The sequence below is a fragment of the Salmo salar genome, chromosome 21 (genome assembly GCF_965601325.2).
Source record: "Salmo salar chromosome 21, fSalSal1, whole genome shotgun sequence".
Classification (NCBI taxonomy): Eukaryota; Metazoa; Chordata; class Actinopteri; order Salmoniformes; family Salmonidae; genus Salmo; species Salmo salar.
The window spans coordinates 22461073-22483306 of NC_138311.1; the positions used below are offsets into that span (position 1 = coordinate 22461073).

At 43.3% G+C, this 22234-nt stretch overlaps 2 long non-coding RNA genes across 2 annotated transcripts; both read left to right on the forward strand.

Annotated features, from left to right (window-relative positions):
- The first annotated feature begins 17916 nt into the window (after nt 1-17916).
- Nucleotides 17917-18953, forward strand: LOC106581889 (uncharacterized). Its single transcript, XR_006761257.2, has 3 exons — nt 17917-18547; nt 18624-18725; nt 18841-18953. It is a non-coding gene; the product is annotated as an uncharacterized LOC106581889 (long non-coding RNA).
- Nucleotides 18954-19083: 130 nt separating this feature from the next.
- On the forward strand, nt 19084-21682 carry LOC145862597 (uncharacterized). Its single transcript, XR_014382087.1, has 2 exons — nt 19084-19577; nt 20082-21682. It is a non-coding gene; the product is annotated as an uncharacterized LOC145862597 (long non-coding RNA).
- The last annotated feature ends 552 nt before the right edge of the window (nt 21683-22234 follow it).

Sequence of the window (22234 nt, forward strand, 5' to 3'; positions counted from 1 at the left end):
TGTTCTCAATTAGATTCATGGGAATATGCATTTAGAGCTTCTTGAAATACTGTTTCTTGAGCAAATTAGAGCAGATGTGTTAACAAACCATATAGTCTTCCTGTATTTTGTTTAGATCAAAGCACATTTTGCCTAGTGCGTGCGCTGTTGAGTTTTGGCCGCATGATCATTTTTAGGGACTATACAGCTAACCATCCTAAAATCTCATAAGAAATTAGGTGTTTTTTGGGTTTAACAGTAATATTATACTATGTTATTATATTTGATTCTGTTATGTAGAATACTAATGAATCATTATGTGATCTTCCAAGTGTGGGGTTATTTTTCGGTTTTATGCTTCTGCAGATATTGAATGTGCAACTATAATTATGGTTTATAATATATCAGAACTTAAACAGGACAGCATAATGGGTAGACAAAGAGAACATTGTGTAACAAGGTGTAGGCAGCTGACTTAGTGATAGGAGGTTGTGAAACCCATCACAAGGGGAGCATGTGAGGAACAGATAGAGTGGAGAAACAACTGTATAAGTAAATCACTGGAAATTGAGTGGTTGCTGACTCTTGAGTATACACTAAGAAGATAAGATCCAACGCCTGGCAACATGTGATGCGCCAGGAGGCTTGGACCAGCCTGTGCGCCTGCGATAGGCTGAGTAAGTCTAAACCACGCTCAGCCTCTACACTGATATAGGCCCGCTCTGAGCGGGAACTCTCTGTCAGAGTATTAAAGAAGAACTTTGTGCTTAAACAGGTCGCCCCTGCCTCCCGCTAGTACATCAGGCGGGAGTTGGAGCGACACTGTGTTCAAGCTTGCTAGTTAGCTAGGACACTGTGTCCCTCCCGCCTGCTGTGTACCTGAGAAAACAGTGCCCCACCAGTGGGAGCCAAGAACACTGTCTACATGTCGCCCCCCGCTAGCACAGCAGGCGGAAGGCTGGGGTGACACCATGTGCTAACTAGCTAGCTTGCGACACTGTGTGCTAGCTTGTTATCTAGCTAGCACACAGTGTCGCCCCAGCCTCCCGTTTGTCGTGTATCGGAGATAACCATGCACTACAGGCGGGGGCCAAGGACACTGTCTACCTGTCTCCCGCTAGCACAGCTGTGTACTGGAGTTAGGAGGCTTAACTAAGTTTAGCTGGAATTTGAGAAATATTGGTTGACGGTAGGCATATGAAATTGGCCTACATCGTCTTGCGCTGCGCAGATTATTAGATTTCAAAGATTGGAGAAGTGTTTAACATCACCATCAGTCTTAAGCGACTTCTTAAGTCCAACGTGACTGCAAGAGACAGGTTGGAACGTCTGACTGAAATACGGGACAAATCAACCTACTTTTCTAAATTGGTAGTGTTTGAATTTGTTGATTAAAATACAGGACGTGATGGTTTGGTTGCGGGACATGGGACAAATGGACAAAATGCTGGACTGTTCCACACATGCTGGACTTTCCCAAAGTCGGTCCTGGGTGCACATTTTGACATTTGCCCTAGCACTACACACCTGATTCAAATAACCAACTCATCATCAAACTTTGATTATTTGAACCAGCTGTGTAGTGCTAAGGCAACAACCAAATCATGCACCCAGGGTGGGCCCCAGGACCGACTTTGGGAAACCCTGCTCCAGGCTAACGTTAGCTACTCTGGATACCTGCAGATTCTAGCTAGCTAGCTAGCTCACATTACAAGGAGGGAAAGCATAGCTAACTGATTTGCTAACTACCTAGCTTGCTGTATGGGTTGACTAGCTATCTAACTAGCTATCATAGCTTGTGATCGAGGGGCATTAATAGGTCACTAAGAAGGGGGGATGAGGACAGTGAGTTGGCCAAATTTACTTATTGCTGGTGCGCGAGCAAGCTAACCAGTGGAGGCTGGTGGGAGGAGCTATAGGAGGATAGACTGATTGTAATGGCTGGAATGGAATTAATGGAGCTGAGTCAAACGTGGTTTCCATATGTTTGATGGGTTTGATACTGTTCAGTTTGTTCCATTCCAGCCTTTACAATGAGTCTGTCCTCCTATAGCTCCTTCCATCAGCCGCCTTTGCAGCTGAAGTTAACACTAGTTAATGTTAGCTACTCTGGGTAATGTTAAACGAACTGTGTTGGAATACCCATACTAACATACTGTATACTACATACTTAAAGAGTATATACTACATACTATACACTATCAGTTCATTTTAGTATACTGTGAACTAACGGTATCCTTTCAGTTGAGCGTACTAGCGCTTTCCCTGTCTATTGGGAGTTGATGCTGTTGCTATGCAACCTCTTGCTAGCTTGTTAGCATAACAAATGACTAGCTAGACATTTTACGATTTCGGGTGTGTTCGTAAATTCAATCTGGAGTGCCAGAGTGCGTAAATCCAGAGCGTTGTCAGATTGTCAGTTTGTAAATTCAGAGTGTTTCGCTCTCAGTAGCGTACACTGGATGCTCTGGCCGAGGAGTAGGGTTGATCCGAGCGTTCTGACCTCACAACGGCATCAAGCATCCAAGCTAACTGGCTAACGTGCTAACTACTTCCAGACATAAATGAGAGAACACCTCACTCTGAACATTTTACAAGCTCTTGCAGAACTGGTTAGGCTGTTTTCATGCTATCCAGAGCGTTGGTGATTGTAACTGTCCTGCTGGCAACAATTTAATTACACTTGATTTTGTCTACGTTTCCTGACACCGGTCATATTCAACGGGTGTTGAACATTTGTAAATCCATCGGTTATTCTGCGCTCTGGCACACTCAGATAAGAGTGCTCTGAAATCAGAATAGATTGCCAGAATTAACAATGTCCATTGAGAACTCACAACGACTATACCACTTAGCTATGAATGACGTGAATAATCAAATCAATAAACGTTGGGTAGTTAGTTAGATAGCATATAGTTAATATACTGCCTGGCAAGTTCGATGTATTAGTAGCCAACTAACGTTAGGACGGTAACTAGCTAACATACTGGTACAAATCAAATCAAATTGGTCACATACACATGGTTAGCAGATGTTAATGTGAGTGTAGCGAAATGCTTGTGCTTCTAGTTCCGACCATGCAGTAATATCTAACAAGTAATATAACCTAACAATTTCACAACCACTACCTTATACACACACAAGTGTAAAGGAATGAATACGAATATGTACATAAAAATATATGAATGAGTGATGCCTGAACGGCATAGGCAAGATGCAGTAGATGGTATAGAGTACAGTATATACAAATGAGATGAGTAATGTAGGGTATGAAAATATTATATAAAGTGGCATAGTTTAAAGTGTCTAGTGATACAATTAATTACATCAAGATGGCAAGATGCAGTAGATGGTATAGCGTACAGTATATACATATGAGTTGAGTAATGTAGGGTATGTAAGCATTATATAAAGTGGCTAGTGATAAATTGATTACATACATTTTTCCATTATTAAAGTGGCTAGAGTTGAGACAGTATGTTGGCAGCAGCCACTCAATGTTACTGATGGCTGTTTAACAGTCTGATGGCCTTGAGATAGAAGCTGCTTTTCAGTCTCTCGGTCCCCGCTTTGATGCACCTGTACTGACCTCGCCTTCTGGATGATAGTGGGGAGAACAGGCAGCGGCTCGGGTAGTTGTTGTCCTTGGTGATCTTTTTGGCCTTCCTGTGACATCGGGTGGTGTAGGTGTCCTGGAGGGCAGGTAGTTTGCAGCCGGTGATGCGTTGTGCAGACCTCACTACCCTCTGGAGAGCCTTATGGTTATGGGCGGAGCAGCTGCCGTACCAGGCGGTGATACAGACCGATAGGATGCTCTTGATTGTGTATCTATAAAAGTTTGTGAGTGTTTTTGGTGACAAACCGAATTTCTTCAGCCTCCCGAGGTTGAAGAGGCGCTGCTGCACCTTTTCACCATGCTGTCTGTGTGGGTGGACCATTTCAGTTTGTCTGGTTGGGGAATGTTTTAATAGACGCTGTGGGTACAACATCACCGATGCACTTGCTAATAAACTCGCTCACCGAATCAGCGTATTCGTCAATGTTGTTGTTCGACGTTATGCGGAACATATCCCAGTCCACGTGATCGAAGCAACCTTGAAGCATGGAATCTGATTGGTCAGACCAGTGTTGAACAGACCTGAGCGCGGGTGCTTCCTATTTTAGTTTCTAACTATAGGCTGGGAGCAACAAAATGGAGTCGTGGTCAGCTTTTCCGAAGGCAGGTCAGGGGAAGGCCTTATATGTGTCGCGGAAGTTAGAATAACAGTGATATAGGGTTTTGCCAGCCCTGGTAGCACAATCGATATGCTGATAGAATTTGGGGAGCCTTGTTTTCAGATTAGCCTTGTTAAAATCCCCAGCTACAATAAATGCAGCCTCAGGATATGTGGTTTCCAGTTTACATAGAGTCCAATGAAGTTCTTTCAGGGCCGTTGATGTGTCTGCTTGAGGGGGAATATACACAACTGTGATTATGATTGAAGAGAGTTCTCTTGGTAGATAATGCGGTCGGCATTTGATTGTGAGGTATTCTAAATCAGGTGAACAAAAGGACTTGAGTTCCTGTATGTTGTTATGATCACACCACGTCTCGTTAATCATAAGGCATACACCCCCATCCTTCTTCTTACCAGAGAGATGCTTGTTTCTGTCGGCGCGATGCGTGAAGAAACCAGGTGGCTGTACCAACTCAGATAGCGTGTCTCGAGTGAGCCATGTTTCCATGAAACAAAGAACGTTAGTCTCTGATGTCTCTCTGGAAGGCAACTCTTGCTTGGATTTTGTCTACCTTGTTGTCAAGAGACTGGACATTGGCGAGTAGTATGCTCGGGAGCGGTGCACGATGTGCCCGTCTACGGAGCCTGACCAGAAGACCGCTCCATCTGCCCCTTCTACAGCGTCGTCGTTTTGGGTCGCCGGCTGGGATCCGATCCATTGTTCTGGGTGGAAGGCCAAACAGAAGATCCGCTTCGGGAAAGTCGTATCCCTGGTCGTAATGTTGGTGAGTTGACGTTGCTCTTATATCCAATAGTTCCTCCCGACTCTATGTATTAAAACCTAAGATTTTCTGGGGTAACATTGTAAGAAATAACACATAAAAAAACTAAATACTGCACAGTTTCCTAGGAACGCGAAGCGAGGCGGCCATCTCTGTCGGCGCCAGAAGCTAATGCATCAATTTCTCTCAGCCAATCATCAGTAATTGCAATGCCATGCGGTTCGTAAGGATAGTGTAGCTAACGAAGTGTCAGCCAACATAATGGGTAACATAAATTATTTGACAAGTCATTACTTTATTACATTGCTCACCATTTTCTTCAAATCTGAAAACGTTGTGAAGCCACGCCCATTTTCTGAAAAATGAAATTAGGAGTCCTAAAAGCACGGAAATAGTGTCAACTGCTGGTATACTTCGTATTTTGGCGAATTTAGTACGAAATCCGGGAACTTTTGACATACTAACTATATCCATTCTATGACCAATAAGCATACTACATACTCAATTTACGTCACAAATAGTATGGTTAGTGTGGTTAGTATGAGTATTCGAACACAGCTCTGCAGTCAGATGCTAGCTAGCAAGGTGAGAATGCATAGCTAGCTGGTTTGCTAACTAACTAGCTTGCTGTAGCTATGCAACTATCATAGCTAGCTAGCTGGTAAGAGAGGGGTGCTAAAATTTCACTAAGAAGGGGGAATGAAGACAATGAGTTGTCAAATTTACCTACTGCTGGTGCGTGAGCACCCACTTTTTCTGCTGTGATACAGTTGATTACTGCACCATTTGTATTAGCTAGCTTGTTAAAAAAGTTTTAAGCGAGTAAAATCAAGAATCAGCCAGTCCAAATTTTGTTTAAACCTTCACACCCTTCTCTACCCCTTCCACGTTTGCTTCTCCCATGCTATCTTGTCTGTGTCTGTGTGCACTCTCACTGGCAAATGCACTACAAAAATGAGAGAGCTGTGCATTCTCCTTACCAGAGTTTTGTTAGGCTGTGATGCTCTTCACTTTATTGTTAAACAGAATTTTTGTAGACATGGTAGGATCACATCAACAAAATAGTTTTTACAATATGCCCAGGCAAAACATTTTAAAGGCTTTTTGCCTTTTATCACAGATCAGCATCGTGTTGATGGGCTGTTACACAAGTTTCGTCATGTAACAGTTGGATTTTTGCATAGCTGATGATAAAACACAATAAACAGCATCCTATGATGCAAAATGCATCATACAGGGAAGATTTATGTATTTCGAAAGTTACATGTCTTGATAACTTGATTGCTGACAGTCCCAAAATGTTTTGCCTATGTCAACAATGGACTAATGAAACAAATACCAAAAGACAGTTTTTGGGTGGAAATCGTCTGTCGCGTCTGAACGATTTGGCCTACATGACCCCTTTATGGAAAGATGAGACTCGTTTTTTCGGAAGTCGGTACTGCCAATTTGCCAACTTCTGTCTGTAGCATCCGAACAGTTGGGGCTAAGGTGAGACTTTCACGAACACGTACATGTTGGTTTTGCTCTAAGACGCCTACAGGCCTCACAAGACTCCTCTGAAGGTCCCCCTGTGCCAGTTGAAAAAATGTATGGAAGTACAGTATATGGAGACTGTTTAGTGCAAAAGCAAGGGGTAAATACATATAAAAAGGGTTCGTTGTTACAAATGTTTCCTGATCTTTCTTATATCTCTCAGACATAGAATTGACACTTTAGGACGAACTTCCTTTAGATGTATTTTCTGGGACTATCTGATGTTCCATGTAGTGAATCTGTTATTCAATGTGTTTGTATGGGATAATAGCGGTAAGGCACTTCTTTTTTTTTTTTTCATCAAATAATCTTTTCAGATTTTTTTTGTTAATACTTCAAGGGGTCTTAACATTCAAAATCAAATAGAAAAATTATCATTGGTATGACCTTCTTCTTCCATACAGCTTAGTAGTACCCGTCCCCCCTCCCCCGGCTTAGACAGGAATTAGTCCATTCTGATTAAGGTCCTATTTATGGCTGTTTTAACTTTAACTGTCTACATCGAACATACATGTTATTATGTGTGTCACTCACTGTCAATACACTGTGTTGTTACCAGATGGAATAGACTGCTCCCTGACTTTTGTTGCCCATGCACTGGGGAAGGCCTGTGTTCACGGGCAGATTTATCATTAAGCAGAAGAGGCAATTGCCTCAGGCCATCAAGGAGCCTCATAAACTGAGAATACATGTTAAACATTTTTATCCAATTGAGGCCCCCTCATGCTCCGCTCGAGGCATAATTAATAAATAATAATAAAAAATCTCCATCAAAATCTGTCTGTTTAAACTAGAGATATCCGTTTTTGCATGGGCTGCGTGTCAATTCACCACATCTGCTGATGTCGGCCTTCTGCATCTGCGGTGGAAGGTAGCAGAGCTACTGCACTGTTTGTCAGACCAGGAGACATCCTGAAAATCGTTCTTCCAACGAAAACATCTGTATTGCCGAACCGTTTGAGCTACATACTAATATGACCTCTCAATGGAAAGATGATAGTCTAACAAACACGATGGTCGTTTTGCTCTACGACCACCACAACTGTCACGAGATTCAATCGAAGGTAACCCGGTACTGGGCTGAAAGATGCATGTAAGTGAATAGGGCATTTCCACGTATGTATACAGGTAATTCCACAGTAAAACCTTTTTTTTCCTGTGCTTTCTAATATCTCTCAGATATAGGACAGACACTTCCTTTTGATAAAAATGTGAAAACATTTTTTTCACCTTTATTTAACCAGGTAGGCTAGTTGAGAACAAGTTCTCATTTACGACTGCAACCTGGCCAAGATAAAGCAAAGCAGTGCAACGCAAACAACAACACAGAGTTACACATGGAATAAACAAACATACAGTCAATAATACAATAGAGAAAGTCTATATACAGTATGTGCAAATGAGGTAGGATAAGGGGGGTGAGGCAATAAATAGGCCATTGTGGCAAAATTATTACAGTATGGCAAATTAAACACCGGGGTGGTAGATGTGCAGAAGATGAGTGTGCAAGTAGCGGTACTGGGGTGCAAAGGAGCAAAATAAATAACAATATGGTGATGAGATAGTTGGATGGGCTATTTACAGATTGGCTATGTACAGGTGCAGTGATCTGTGAGCTGCTCTGACAGCTGGTGCTTAAAGCTAGAGAGGGAGATATGAGTCTCCAGTTTCTGTGATTTTTGCAGTTCGTTCCAGTCATTGGCAGCAGAGAACTGGAAGGAAAGGCGGTCGAAGGAGGAATTGGCTTTGGGGGTGACCAGTGAGATATACCTGCTGGAGCGCGTGCTGCGGGTGGGTACTGCTATGGTGACCAGTGAGCTGAGATAAGGTGGGGCTTTACCTTGCAACGACTTACAGATGACCTGGAGCCAGTGGGTTTGGCGACGGATATGAAGCGAGGGCCAGCCAACGAGAGCATACAGGTCGCAGTGGTGGGTAGTATATGGGGCTTTGGTGACAAACCAGATGGCACTGTGATAAACTGCATCCAATTTGCTGAGTAGAGTGTTGGAGGCTATTGTGTAAATGACATCGCCAAAGTCAAGGATCGGTAGGATAGTCAGTTTTACTAGGGTATGTTTGGCAGCATGAGTGAAGGATGCTTTGTTGCAAAATAGGAAGCTGATTCTAGATTTAATTTTGGATTGGAGATGCTTAAAACCTGCTGAGGAAAGACGTTCCGCTAGCGGAACCCCGTTCCGCCAGCGGAACCCCTAGCCAACAGCCATTGAAATAGCAGGGCGCCAAACTCAAAACAAAAATATCATAATTGAAATTTGTCAAACATACAAGTATTATACACCATTTTAAAGATACACTTCTCGTTAATCCAACCACAGGGTCCGATTTCAAAAAGGCTTTACGCTGAAAGCATACCATTAGATTATGTTAGGACAGCACCTAGACAAGAAAAACCACAGCCATTTTCCAAGCAAGGAGAGGCGTCACAAAAAACAGAAATACAGCTAAAATGAATCACTGCTCGATAAAGTTCATATTTATATCCCCAAAAAAAACATTTTACATACAGCGCGTAATGCTCAGAAATGTTTTGCCTCCAAAACTTCCGGTGAATGAGCACATCAATTTACAGAAATACTCATCATAAACATTTATAAAAGATACAAGTTTTATGCATAGGATTATAGATACACTTCTCCTTAATGCAACCGCTGTGTCAGATTTCAAAAAAGTTTTACGGAAAAAGCACACCATGGAATAATCTGAGTACAGAGCTTAGACACCAAAACCATCCATACAGATACCCGTCATGTTGTGGAGTCAACAGAAGTCAGAAATAGCATTATAAATATTCACTTACCTTTGATGATCATCATCGGAATGCACTCCCAGAAATCCCAGTTCCACAATAAATGTTTGTTTGGTTTCAAAAAACTCCATATTTATGTCCAAATACCTCCTTTTTGTTCGCGCGTTCAGTTCACTATTCCAAATGCAAAATGCGTGAGCAGACGAAAAATCTAAAAAGTTATATTATAGATCGTAGAAACATGTCAAACGATGTAAAGAATCAATCTTTAGGATGTTGTTATCATAAATCTTCGATAATATTCCAACCGGACAATTCCTTTGTCCTTAGAAATGAAAAGGAACTCAGCTCACTCTCACGGCCGCACGTATGACTGAGCTCATGCCATTTTTCCAGACACCTGATTCCAATAGCTCTTATTCTCTACCCATTCACAGTAGATGCCTGGAACAACATTCTAAAGACTGTTGACATCTAGTGGAAGCCTTATTGCCGATGTTCCACTTCCTGGATGGTATTTTTCTCAGGATTTTGCCTGCCATATGAGTTCTGTTATACTCACAGACATCATTCAAACAGTTGTACAAACTTCAGAGTGTTTTCTATCCAAATATACTAATAATATGCATATATTAGCTTCTGGGCGTGAGTAGCAGGCAGTTTACTCTGGGCACGCTTTTCATCCAAACGTGAAAACACTGCCCCCTGTCCCAAATAGGTTTTAATGTGAGTCTGGAAGGAGAGTTTACAGTCTAACCAGACACCTAGGTATTTGTAATTATCCACATATTCCAAGTCAGAACCGCCCAGAGTAGTGATGCTGGGCGGACAGGCAGGTGCGGGCAGCGATCGGTTGAAGAGCATGCATTTAGTTTTACTTGCATTTAAGAGCAGTTGGAGGCCACGGATGGTGAGTTGTATGGCATTGAAGATCGTCTGGAGTTTAGTTAGCACAGTGTCCAAAGAAGGGCCAGAAGTATACAGAATGGTGTCATCTGCATAGAGGTAGATCAGAGAATCACCAGCAGCAAGAGCGACATCATTGATGTATACAGAGAAAAGAGTTGGCCCAAGGATTGAACCCTGTGGCACCCCCATAGAGACTGCCAGAGGTCCGGACAACAGGCACTCCGATATGACACACTGAACTCTATCAGAGAAGTAGTTGCTGAACCAGGCAACGCAGTCATTTGAGAAACAAAGGCTGTTGAGTCTGCCGATAAGAATGTGGTGATTTACAGAGTCGAAAGCCTTGGCCAGGTCGATGAATACAGCTGCACAGTATTGTCTCTTATCGATGGCGGTTATGATATCTTTTAGGACCTTGAGCATGGCTGACGTGCACCCATGACCAGCTCAGAAACCAGATTGCATAGCGGAGAAGTTACGGTGGGATTCTAAATGGTCGGTGATCTGTTTGTTAACTTGGCTTTCGAAGACCTTAGAAAGACAGGGTAGGATAGATACAGGTCTGTAGCAGTTTGGGTCTAGAGTGTCACCCCCTTTGTAGAGGGGGATGACCGCGGCAGCTTTCCAATCTTTGGGGATCTCAGATGATACAAAAGAGAGATTGAACAAGCTAGTAATAGGGGTTGCAACAATTTCGGCAGATCATTTTAGGAAGAGAGGGTCCAGATTGTCTTGCCCTGCTGATTTGTAGGGGTCCAGATTTTGCAGCTCTTTCAGAACATCAGCTATCTGGATTTGGGTGAAGGAGAAATGGGGAACCTTGGGCAAGTTGCAGTGAGGGGTGCAGGACTGTTGACAGGGGTAGGTGTAGCCAGGTGGAAAGCATGACCAGCCGTAGAAAAATGCTTATTGAAATGTTCAATTATCACGGATTTATCAGTGGTGACAGTATTTCCTAGCCTCAGTGCAGTGGGCAGCTGGGAGGAGGTGCTCTTATTCTCCATGGACTTTACAGTGTCCCAGAACTTTTTGGAGTTAGTGCTACAGGATGCACATTTCTGTTAGGAAAGCAAAGGCTAGCTTTTTCAAACTGCCTGTGTATATTGGTTCCTAACTTCCCTGAAAAGTTGCATATCGTGGGGGCTATTCGATGCTAATGCAGCACGCCACAGGATGTTTATGTGCTGGTCAAGGGCAGTCAGGTCTGGAGTGAACCAAGGGCTATATCTGTTCCTGGTTCAACATTTTTTGAATGGGTTATGCTTATTTAAGATGGTGAGGGAAGCACTTTTAAAGAATAACCAGGCATCCTCTACTGACAGAATGAGGTCAATATCCTTCCAGGATACCCGGGCAAGGTCGATTAGAAAGGCCTGCTCACTAAAGTGTTTTAGGGAGTGTTTGACAGTGATGAGGGGTGGTCGTTTGACCGCAGACCCATTACGGACGCAAGCAATGAGACAGTGATCGCTGAGATCACTGTCTCATTTGGAGGGCAGGTTGGTTAGGATGATATCTATGAGGGTGTCGGTGTTTACAGATTTAGGGTTGTACCTGGTGGGTTCATTGATAACTTGTGTGAGATTGAGAACATCAAGCTTAGATTGTAGGATGGCTGGGGTGTTAAGCATGTCCCAGTTTAGGTCACCTAACAGCACAAGCTCTGAAGATAGATGGGGGGAAATCAATTCTCATATGGTGTCCCGGGCACAGCTGGGGGCAGGAGGTGGTCTATAGCAAGTGGCAACGGTAAGAGATTTGTTTCTGGAGAGGTGGATTTTTAAATGTAGATCTCAAATTGTTTGGGCACAGACCTGGATAGTAAGACAGAATTCTGCAGGCTATTCCTGCAGTAGATTGCAACTCCGCCCCCTTTGGCAGTTCCATCTTGTCGGAAAATGTTGTAGTTAGGTGTCACAAGCGTCATAGTGAACAGACCAAGGCACAGCGTGTTGAGTGCTCATCCTTTTATTTTAAATGGAAGCACTTTACAAAGAAAAAACAAACGACAGCCAAACAGTTCTGTCAGGTATACAAACACACTAAACAGAAAGCAACCACCCACAAAACCCAAAGGAAAACAGGCTGCCTAAGTATGGCTTCCAATCAGACACAACGAAAGACACCTGCCTCTGATTGGAAACCATACTGGGTCACACATAGAAAATGAAACATAGAAACAGAAAACTAGAACACATTCCCCTAGAAACAAACCAACCCCAAAACACACAAAACAACCCCCCTGCCACGCCCTGACCATACTACTATGGCAAAATGACCCTTTTCACTGGTCAGGACGTGACAGTTAGGGATGGAAATTTCAGGGTTTTTGGTGGTCTTCCTAAGCCAGGATTTAGACATGGCTAGGACATCCGGGTTGGCAGAGTGTGCTAGGGCAGTGAATAAAACAATCTTAGGGAGGAGGCTTCTAATGTTAACATGCATGAAACCAAGGCTTTTATGGTTACAGAAGTCAACAAATGAGAGCGCCTGGGGAATGGGAGTGGAGCTAGGCACTGCAGGGCCTGGATTAACCTGTACATCACCAGAGGAACAGAGGAGGAGTAGGATAAGGGTACGGCTAAAGGCTAAAAGAACTGGTTGTCTAGTACGTTCAGAACAGAGAGTAAAGGGAGCAGATTTCTGGGCACGGTAGAAAAGATTAATGGCATAATGTACCGACAAAGGTATGGTAGGATGTGAATACAGTGGGGGTAAACCTGTGCATAGAGTGATGATGAAAGCGATATTGTCTCTACAAATATAATTTAAACCAGGTGATGTTACCGCATGTGTGGGAGGTGGAACTAAAGTGTTAACTAAGGCGTATTGAGCAGGGCTAGAGTCTCTACAGTGAAATAAGGCAATAATTACTAACCAAAACAGCAATAGACAAGGCATATTGACGTTAGGGATAGGCATGCGTAGCCGAGTGATCATAGGAGCCCAGTGAGTGGCTTCAGGCAGCTAGCGGGCCGGGGATAGCAAGCTAGCAGAAGGGCCTTTGAGGGACGTCGCGACGGAAGAAAGTCTGTTGTGGCCCCCTCATGCTGTTACGTCGGCAGACGGATCAGCAGGGCTCAGTGTGGTAAACCAGGCCAATTGGCAAAATAGGTATAGTGGCCAAAGAATTTGTCCGGTGGGCCTCTTAAGCTAACAGTCCGATGTGCTCTAGACAGCTAGCGGGCCGCGGCTAGCAGGCTAGTGGATGGGCATTCAGGGGATGTCGCAACGGAGGAGCCAGTTGAGAGACCCCCTCTGGCGAATCACGTCGGTAGTCCAGTCATGATGGGTCGGTGGGGGTCCTTGCCAATCGGCAAAATAGGTATTGAAGCCCAAGGAGTGACTGATTTGACCTCTTTGGCTAGCCGGGAGATGGGCCTAGCAGATGGGCCTAGCAAGGCTAGCTCCAGGCAAATTGGTTCTTGCTTTGGGACAGAGACGTTAGCCAGGAGTGGCCACTCGGATAGCAACTAGCTAGCTGCGATGATCCAGGTGAAAAAAAAAAGGTTCAGAGCTTGCCGTAGGAAACCGGAGATATGGAGAAAAATATGTCCGATTTGCTCTGGTTTGAGTCGTGCTGTGCAGACTGGCGAGAGTTGTCCGGGCTAAAGGTAGCTAATGAACGCTAGCAGTGGCTAGCTGACTACTAGCTAGTTAGCTAGTTAGCTGGCTAGCTTCTGTTGGGGGCTCAGGTTTAGAGGACCGATCAGCAGGACTCTGTGTGGTTAACCAGGCCAATTGGCAAAATAGGTATAGTGGCCAAAGAATTTGTCCGATGGGCCTCTTAAGCTAACAGTCCGATGTGCTCAAGACAGCTAGCGGGCCGTGGCTAGCAGGCTAGTGGGTGGGTATTCAGGGGACGTCGTGACGGAGGAGCCAGTTGAAAAACAAAAACCTCGGGCGGAATTACGTCGGTAGTCCAGTCGTGATGGATTGGCAGGGGTCCAGGCCAGTTGGCAAAATAGGTATTGTAGCCCAAGGAGTGGCTAATGGGCCTCTTTGGCTAGCCGGGAGATAGGCCTAGCAATGGCTAACAGACTACTAGCTAGTAGCCAGTTAGCTGGCTAGTTTTTGATGGGGGTTCCGGTTCTTAAGTATAAAAAATAGCAGATCCATACCACATTGGGTGAGGCAGGTTGCAGGAGAGTATATTCAGTCCGTAGATGGAAAGTGATATTAAAATATAAACAACATTTATATGAAAAAACAAGGAAAAAAACTATATTTACACAGGACAGGAAGGGACAAGACAAAACACACGTCCAACTGCTACGCCATCTTGGTTACATATTTTCCATAGTGAAAACTATCTGTTTTCCATGTATGAATCTGTTGTTATGCGTTTCTATGGGTAATCACAGTAAGGCCAAATTCAATGTTTCATACAATTTTTTTAATATATATACCTACAGGGGTCCTAAAATTCAAATTCAAATAGCTAAATGATCCTTGGTATGACCATCTTAAAACAATTCCATATGTTAGTGTAGTCGAAACCCAGCCCTTAGACTCTAAGGGAATACAATATATATTTACTTAGGAAAAAGACAGGTGCTGCTGATAATATTTCCATTGTCATTGAGTCGAGGCAGAGGACATGTATGTATAGCCCATGTATCTGATACTGTCTGGCTGAAAGGATTATGGCAGGTAATAATATTTTGGGGCAGACAGCATCAGATACATGGAGTACAAAAACTCAGCAAAAAAAGAAATGGCCCTTTTTCAGGAACCTGTCTTTCAAAGATAATTCATAAAAATCTAAATAACTTCACAGATCTTCATTGTAAATGGTTTAAACACTGTTTCCCATGCTTGTTCAATGAACCATAAACAATTAATGAACATGCACCTGTGGAACGGTCGTTAAGACACTAACAGCTTACAGACGGTAGGCAATTAAGGTCACAGTAATGAAAACTTAGGACACTGACTCTGAAAAACACCAAAAGAAAGATGCCCAGGACCCCTGCTCATCTGCGTGAATGTGCCTTAGGCATGCTGCAAGGAGGCATGAGGACTGCAGATGTGGCCAGGGCAATAAATTGCAATGTCCGTACTGTGAGACGCCTAAGACAGCGCTACATGGAGACAGGACGGACAGCTGATCGTCCTCGCAGTGGCAGACCACGTGTAACAACACCTGCACAGGATCGGTACATCCGAACATCACACTTGTGGGACAGGTACAGGATGGCAACAACAACTGCCCGAGTTACACCAGGAACGCACAATCCCTCCATCAGTGCACAGACTGTCCGCAATAGGCTGAGAGAGGCTGGACTGAGGGCTTGTAGGCCTGTTGTAAGGCAGGTCCTCACCAGACAACACCGGCAACAACGTCGCCTATGGGCACAAACCCACCGTCGCTGGACCAGACAGGACTGGCAAAAAGTGCTCTTCACTAACGAGTCGAGGTTTTGTCTCACCAGGGGTGATGGTCAGATTCGCGTTTATCTCTAAAGGAATGAGCGTTACACCGAGGCCTGTACTCTGGAGCAGGATCGTTTTGGAGATGGAGGGTCCGTCATGGTCTGGGGCGGTATGTCACAGTATCATTGGACTGAGCTTGTTGTCATTGCAGGCAATCTCAACGCTGTGCATTACAGGGAAGACATCCTCCTCCCTCATGTGGTACCCTTCCTGCAGGCTCATCCTGACATGACACTCCTGCATGACAATGCCACCAGCCATACTGCTCGTTCTGTGCGTGATTTCCTGCAAGACAGGAATGTCATTGTTCTGCCATGGCCAGCAAAGAGCCCGGATCTCAATCCCATTGAGCACATCTGGGACCTGTTGGATCGGAGGGTGATTTCCCCCAGAAATGTCCGGGAACTTGCACTTGCCTTGGTGGAAGAGTAGGGTAACATCTCACAGCATGAGATGCACTGCAGTACTTAATGCAGCTGGTGGCCACACCAGAAACTGACTGTTGCTTTTGATGTTGTCTCCCCTTTGTTCAGGGACACATTATTCAATTTCTGTTAGTCAGATGTCTGTGGAACTTGTTCAGTTTATGTCTCAGTTGTTGAATCTTGTTATGTTAAGTTTGCTGAAAATAAATGCAGTTGACAGTGAAATGACGTTTATTTTTTTGCTGAGTTTACATGTACAGTGGCAAGAAAAAGTATGTTAACCTTTAGGAATTACCTGGATTTCTGCATAAATTGGTAATCAAATTTGATCTGATCTTCATCTGTCACAGCAATACACAAACATAGTGTGCTTAAACTAATAACACACAAATTATTATATTTTTATTTTCTATATTGAATACATAATTTAAACATTCACAGTGTAAGTTGGAAAAAGTATGTGAACCCCTAAGTTAATGACTTCTCCAAAAGCTAATTGGAGTCAGGAGTCATCTAACCTGGAGTCCAATCATTGAGACAAGATTGGAGATGTTGGTTAGAGCTTCCTTGCCCAATAAAAAACACTCACAAAACTTGAGTTTGCTATTCACAAGAAGAATTGCCTGATGTGAACCATGCCCCGAACAAAAGAGATCTCAGAAGGTTAGATTAAGAATTGTTGACTTGCATTAAACTGGAATCTCCAAGTATCTCTAAAAGCCTTGATGTTCATCAGTCCATGGTAAGTCAAATTGTCTATAAATGGAGAAAGTTCAGCACTGTTGCTACTCTCCCTAGGAGTTGCCGTCCTGCAAAGATGACCGCTCGAGCACATTGCAGAATGCTCAATGAGGTTAAGAGGAATCCTAGTGTCAGCTAAAGACTTACATAAATCTCTGGAACATGCTAACATCTCTGTTGACGAGTCTACGATACGTAAAACACTAAACAAGAACTGTGTTCATGGGAGCATACCACGGAAGAAGCCACTGCTGTCCAAAAAAAACATTGCTGCACGTCTGAAGTTTGCAAAAGTGCACCTGGATGTTCAATAGCGCTACTGGCAAAATATTCTGTGGACAGATGAAACTACAGTTGAGATTTTGGGAAGGAACACACAACACTATCTGTGGAGAAAAAAAGGCACAGCACAGCAGACCAACATCAAAACCTCATCTCAACTGTAAAGTATGGTGGAGGGAGCATCATGGTTTGGCGCTGCTTTGCTGCTTCAGGGCCTGGACAGCTTGCTATCGTCGATGGAAAAATGAATTCCCAAATGTATCAATACATTTTGCAGGAGAATGTTAGGCTATCTGTCCGCCAATTGAAGCTCAACAGAAGTTGGGTAATGCAAGAGAACAACCCAAAACACAGAAGTAAATCAACAACAGAATGGCTTCAACAGAAGAAAATACGCCTTCTGGAGTGGCCCAGTCAGAGTCCTGACCTCAACCTGATTGAGATGCTGTGGCATGACCTCAAGAGAGCAGTTCACACCAGACATCCCAAGAATATTGCTGAACTGAAACAGTTTTGTAATAAGGAATGTTCCAAAATTCCTCCTGAACGTTGTGCAGGTCTGATCCGCAACTACAGAAAATGTTTGGTTGAGGTTATTGCTGCCAAAGGAGGGTCCAAGTGTTCACATACTTCCACTTTGCACTGTGAATGTTTACACGGTGTGTTCAATAAAGACATGAAAACGTATAATTGTTTGTGTGTTATTAGTTTAAGTAGACTGTGTTTGTCTACTGTGGTGACCTAGATTTAGATCAGATCAAATTTTATGACCAATTTATGCAGAAATCCAGGTATTTCCAAAGGGGTCACATACTTTTTCTTGCCACTGTATAGTAAGACTGAGGGGAGCTGTTCCGATCGCTTGGATGCTTTTTCCCGTGAGATAGTTTCAGCCACTTGCGAATTGAAAGAAAGTTTGCGGGTGCACAGTGCACTGTTCAGATGCTGGAATTATTTTGGATTAACGTGAGAAGGTAACCTACTTTTTGAAGTGATTTGTTTGACAATCACATGAAAACATTGACTGGTTGTGTTCATGGCACACTAAAAGGTAACACATTTTTACAGTTAAATTACATGTTTTCAGTATAAATCCCATAAAATAATTTTAGGAGGGGTGCGGGGCCTCAGACTGGGGCCTCCAAATCACAAAGTCCACCTCTGCCTGTGTTCAGGGACACAGTGGTAAGGCTGCATTCAAACATTACGTGTTCCTCCTGCATTGATGATTGTCAACCACAACACTTTTCCATTCATCAGAAGAGTTCTAAACTGTGATTGTGTGTCTCTTTCTGCAGGGTTAGTGTTTAAGGTGCTGGCCCTTTGCTTCTCCTCCTGTACACACTCAGACATGGTGTGGCAGAGGGTGTGCTGAAAGCTGCTGGAGACTGTCCGGAGTGCTGGCTGGAGAGTGTGCTCACTGGGCTGGTGCAGGCTGTAAACATGTAAGGGAAAGGGAGAGAACTAGAGGTGAGAAAAAAGTGTCAGTGTCTTTGTCTTTGTCCCATCTCTTTTTTTCGTACTGTAAGTGTTCTTTTTCCTCTAGGCCTGACAGGGGTCCAGGATCATGGGGAACCTGGTGTTGAAGAACAAAGAAGCCTAATTTGTCATCACTGATAAAATGCTCCTGGTCCAATACAAGTATGAGGTGAGATGGTGAACTGGGCAATCAGTCATTCATTCTGTACTATGAATCTAGTCATCTATCATTGTTGGAATTGAAAAGGCTCTGTTTTAGCTGAAGTCTTCAAATTCATTCCCAGACTCACGTTTTGAGGGTTCTTCTGGGCTATCTGGCACAGCACAGGGAGAGGCCACTACTTATACAGGTGAGTGTACAACAACGTCTTTACTGTTGTGATGATATATGTGTATTTATGACAATGTGTGTGTGTGTGTGTGTGTGTGTGTGTGTGTGTGTGTGTGTGTGTGTGTGTGTGTGTGTGTGTGTGTGTGTGTGTGTGTGTCCAGGGGCTGCAGTCGCTGTGCCAGAGCTGGATAGGTAAAAGATAGCAATATTATAATAAAAACCCAAAACCCTGTAATACCTTGCTATACACTACATTTATGAATAAAATGTTGTCTGTGAGACTGAAGTTTTATATTTAATTCAAATCATTACAACTTAATTAATCTTCCCACGGGCAGTTAAGAAGGCATGGTATAGTAGTGTTGTATTAACAAGGCTCTATGTTCCTGTCCTGTGTGTGTATGAACCAGTGATGATTCGCTCACCCCTTACAGATATATCAGCTGACCAGGAGACGAGCCATGCTGTTTGGAGGGTAATATACAGTATAAACTGTAGGACTCTCCATGGGTGGGAGATGGACATTTGAGCTTATCAACGCAATCTTTATTTTGCTGACTTGTTGAACGATTGAGCCATTCATCCTTCCATCCCTCCATCTCTCCCCAGCCTTCCTCTCCTCTGAGGGTGGAGCTCAGTCTGAGAGCTGTTGAGGGACTGGTTAGGAAGAACCCTTCTACACCCCGAGAGGTGAGAGGTCACACATGGTTAAGATGGTAAATATTTATATCCCCTTAGAGGTTCATCACGTAAGCAAAAGGAAATATGTTACATTATCTATGTTGATTTACATTAGCACAAATTGTCCACCGATATTCATGTAATAGCTCACTGTATGAACGTTTATTTCCTTTCAGGCACACACATTTGTTATTTGCTATTATAAAAGTAATTTGTGTAGAATGTACTTTTCCCCAGTCATTCACCCCATCTCTTTACATTGCTTATGCATAATTGGTGGCCTGATTACATCCAGACTATGTCAAATTCCGAAAACAATTCCCTCCCTGGCAGATCTGAACCTAATGCGAGCACAATGTGACTTTTGTGCATCCAGACCTAATGCAGCTTGGAGTGATCGGAAGACAGAAGTCACATTTAAGTGCTGGGTGTAACCGAGGCCATACAGCAGATGCTCCATATCCATTACTTCGAGAGTTTGACTTAATATAACTGTTTGTGTTTGTGTTGCAGGGGCAGTCAAGAAATGGAACGGCAAGGTCACAAAACATGACCACCTCGAAGCATGACCCTGGTAGAGCTGGGGGCGCTGTTTATCAAGCCACCACCACACGCCTTCAGCAGGCTGGAAAAGTGGGATTAATCTATTTGTCTTTGTTTGGTCCATTTGTTTGTTTCAGTTTTCAATAGTTGAATACTTTGACCTAATTTTCAACAAAAATGCACTGTATTGGTAGAAAAGTGATACTAAACTTAATTACATGCACAATTTTGACATAGTGGAAGATAGACAATATATACAAAAGTATGTGGACACTTCAAATTAGTGGAATCGGCTATTTCTTCCACAATCGTTGCTGACATAGACCAACATTGGCAGTATAATGGCCTTACTGAGGAGCTCAGGGACTTTCAACGTCAAATTTCTGCCCTACTAGACTTGCCCCGGTCAACTGTAAGTGCTGTTATTGTGAAGTGGAAACGTGTAGGAGCAACAACGGCTCAGCCGCGAAGTGGTAGGCCACACAAGCTCACAGAATGGGACCGGCGAGTGCTAAAGCGCATAAAAATTGTCTGTCCATGGTTGCAACACTCAGTACCGAGTTTGAAACTACCTCTGGAAGCAATGCCAGCACAATAACTGTTTGTTGGGAGCTTCATGAAATGGGTTTCCGTGGCCGAGTAGCCACGGAAGCCTAAGACAAGCCTAAGATCACCATGCGCAATGCCAAGCGTCAGCTGGAGTGGTGTAAAGCTCACCGCTATTAGACTCTGGAGCAATGGAAATGCATTCTCTGGAGTGATGAATCCTTCTTTACCATCTGCCAGTCCAACGGACAAATCTGTGTTTGGCGGATGCCAGGAGAACACTACCTGCCCCAATGCATGATGCTAACTGTAAAGTTTGGTGGAGGAGGAATAATGGTCTGGGGCTGTTTTTCATGTTTCGGACTAGGCCCCTTAGTTCCAGTGAAGAGAAATCTTAACACTACAGCATACAATGGCATTCTAGTTGTGCTTCGAACTTTGTGGCAACAGTTTGGGGAAGGCCCTTTCATATTTTAGCATGACAATGCCCCCATGCACAAAGCGAGGTCCATACAGAAATGGTTTGTCAAAATCAGTGTGGAAGAACTTGACTGACCTGCACAGAGCCCTGACCTCAAACCCATTAAACACCTTAGGTATGAATTGAATGCCAACTGCGAGCCAAGCCTAATCACCCAACATCAGTGCCCGACCTCACTAATGCTCTTGTGGCTGAATGGAGCAAGTCCCCGCAGCAATGTTCCAACATCTAGTGGAAAGCCTTCCCAGAAGAGTTAATGTCCATGACTTTGTAATGAGGCGTTCAACGAGCAAGTGTCCACATACTTTTGGTCATGTTGTGTACATACTGAATTTATACTGTTTTTTCATACTTAGATGGACAAAGATATGTGTTGCTTTTACACATATTTGTTCATATGTATTGGCAATAATTAACTTAATGGTGAGGCATGGAATAATAAAAAAATGTATCTTTTGTCAAGCTGGATGTTTGAAATAATAAGTAAGTATGATGATTTGAGACATGCTTCTTCAGTAGTGGAATAAAGACATTTTTCACTTAAGTGTTGTAAAGAAATACTGTGTGTAAGTACTGGGGTTGTATGATTGTTAATACAATTGTTGATTTAGAAATTTTAAATATTGCGTCCATGTGTATAGGCTGCAAGTACATTGAAATTAAGTTGTTTTCAAGTTGTTGAAACAACAACCTACAAAAATAAATATTTTAAACTTTCAACCAAAACCAAACATAGACGGACGGCTTTGTATAGTCGTATTTTCAACGACATGAAAAAGACAACTTTTCAACAACCTTAAAAATAAATATTTTCAACTTTCACTTTCAACCAAAACCAAACAGACGAAGTTGGGCACAATCATTTTTTTCAACTACATTTTGCTTGGTGGGATATCTTGCAACTGTTCATCACATCCCAAATTATGGAGAGAGAATTTCATTTGGTTGCCAAAGAAGGCCAAATATGAAAGGTTACAACTATGATGTGTTAATGGTCCTGAACAGTCATTCTGAACAGTACTTTTTCTCTCATGGCTAACCTAACTACCGGGAAGTTTGAAAGACAGGCTGAGTGGGCAGGAAGCTTATATTCATG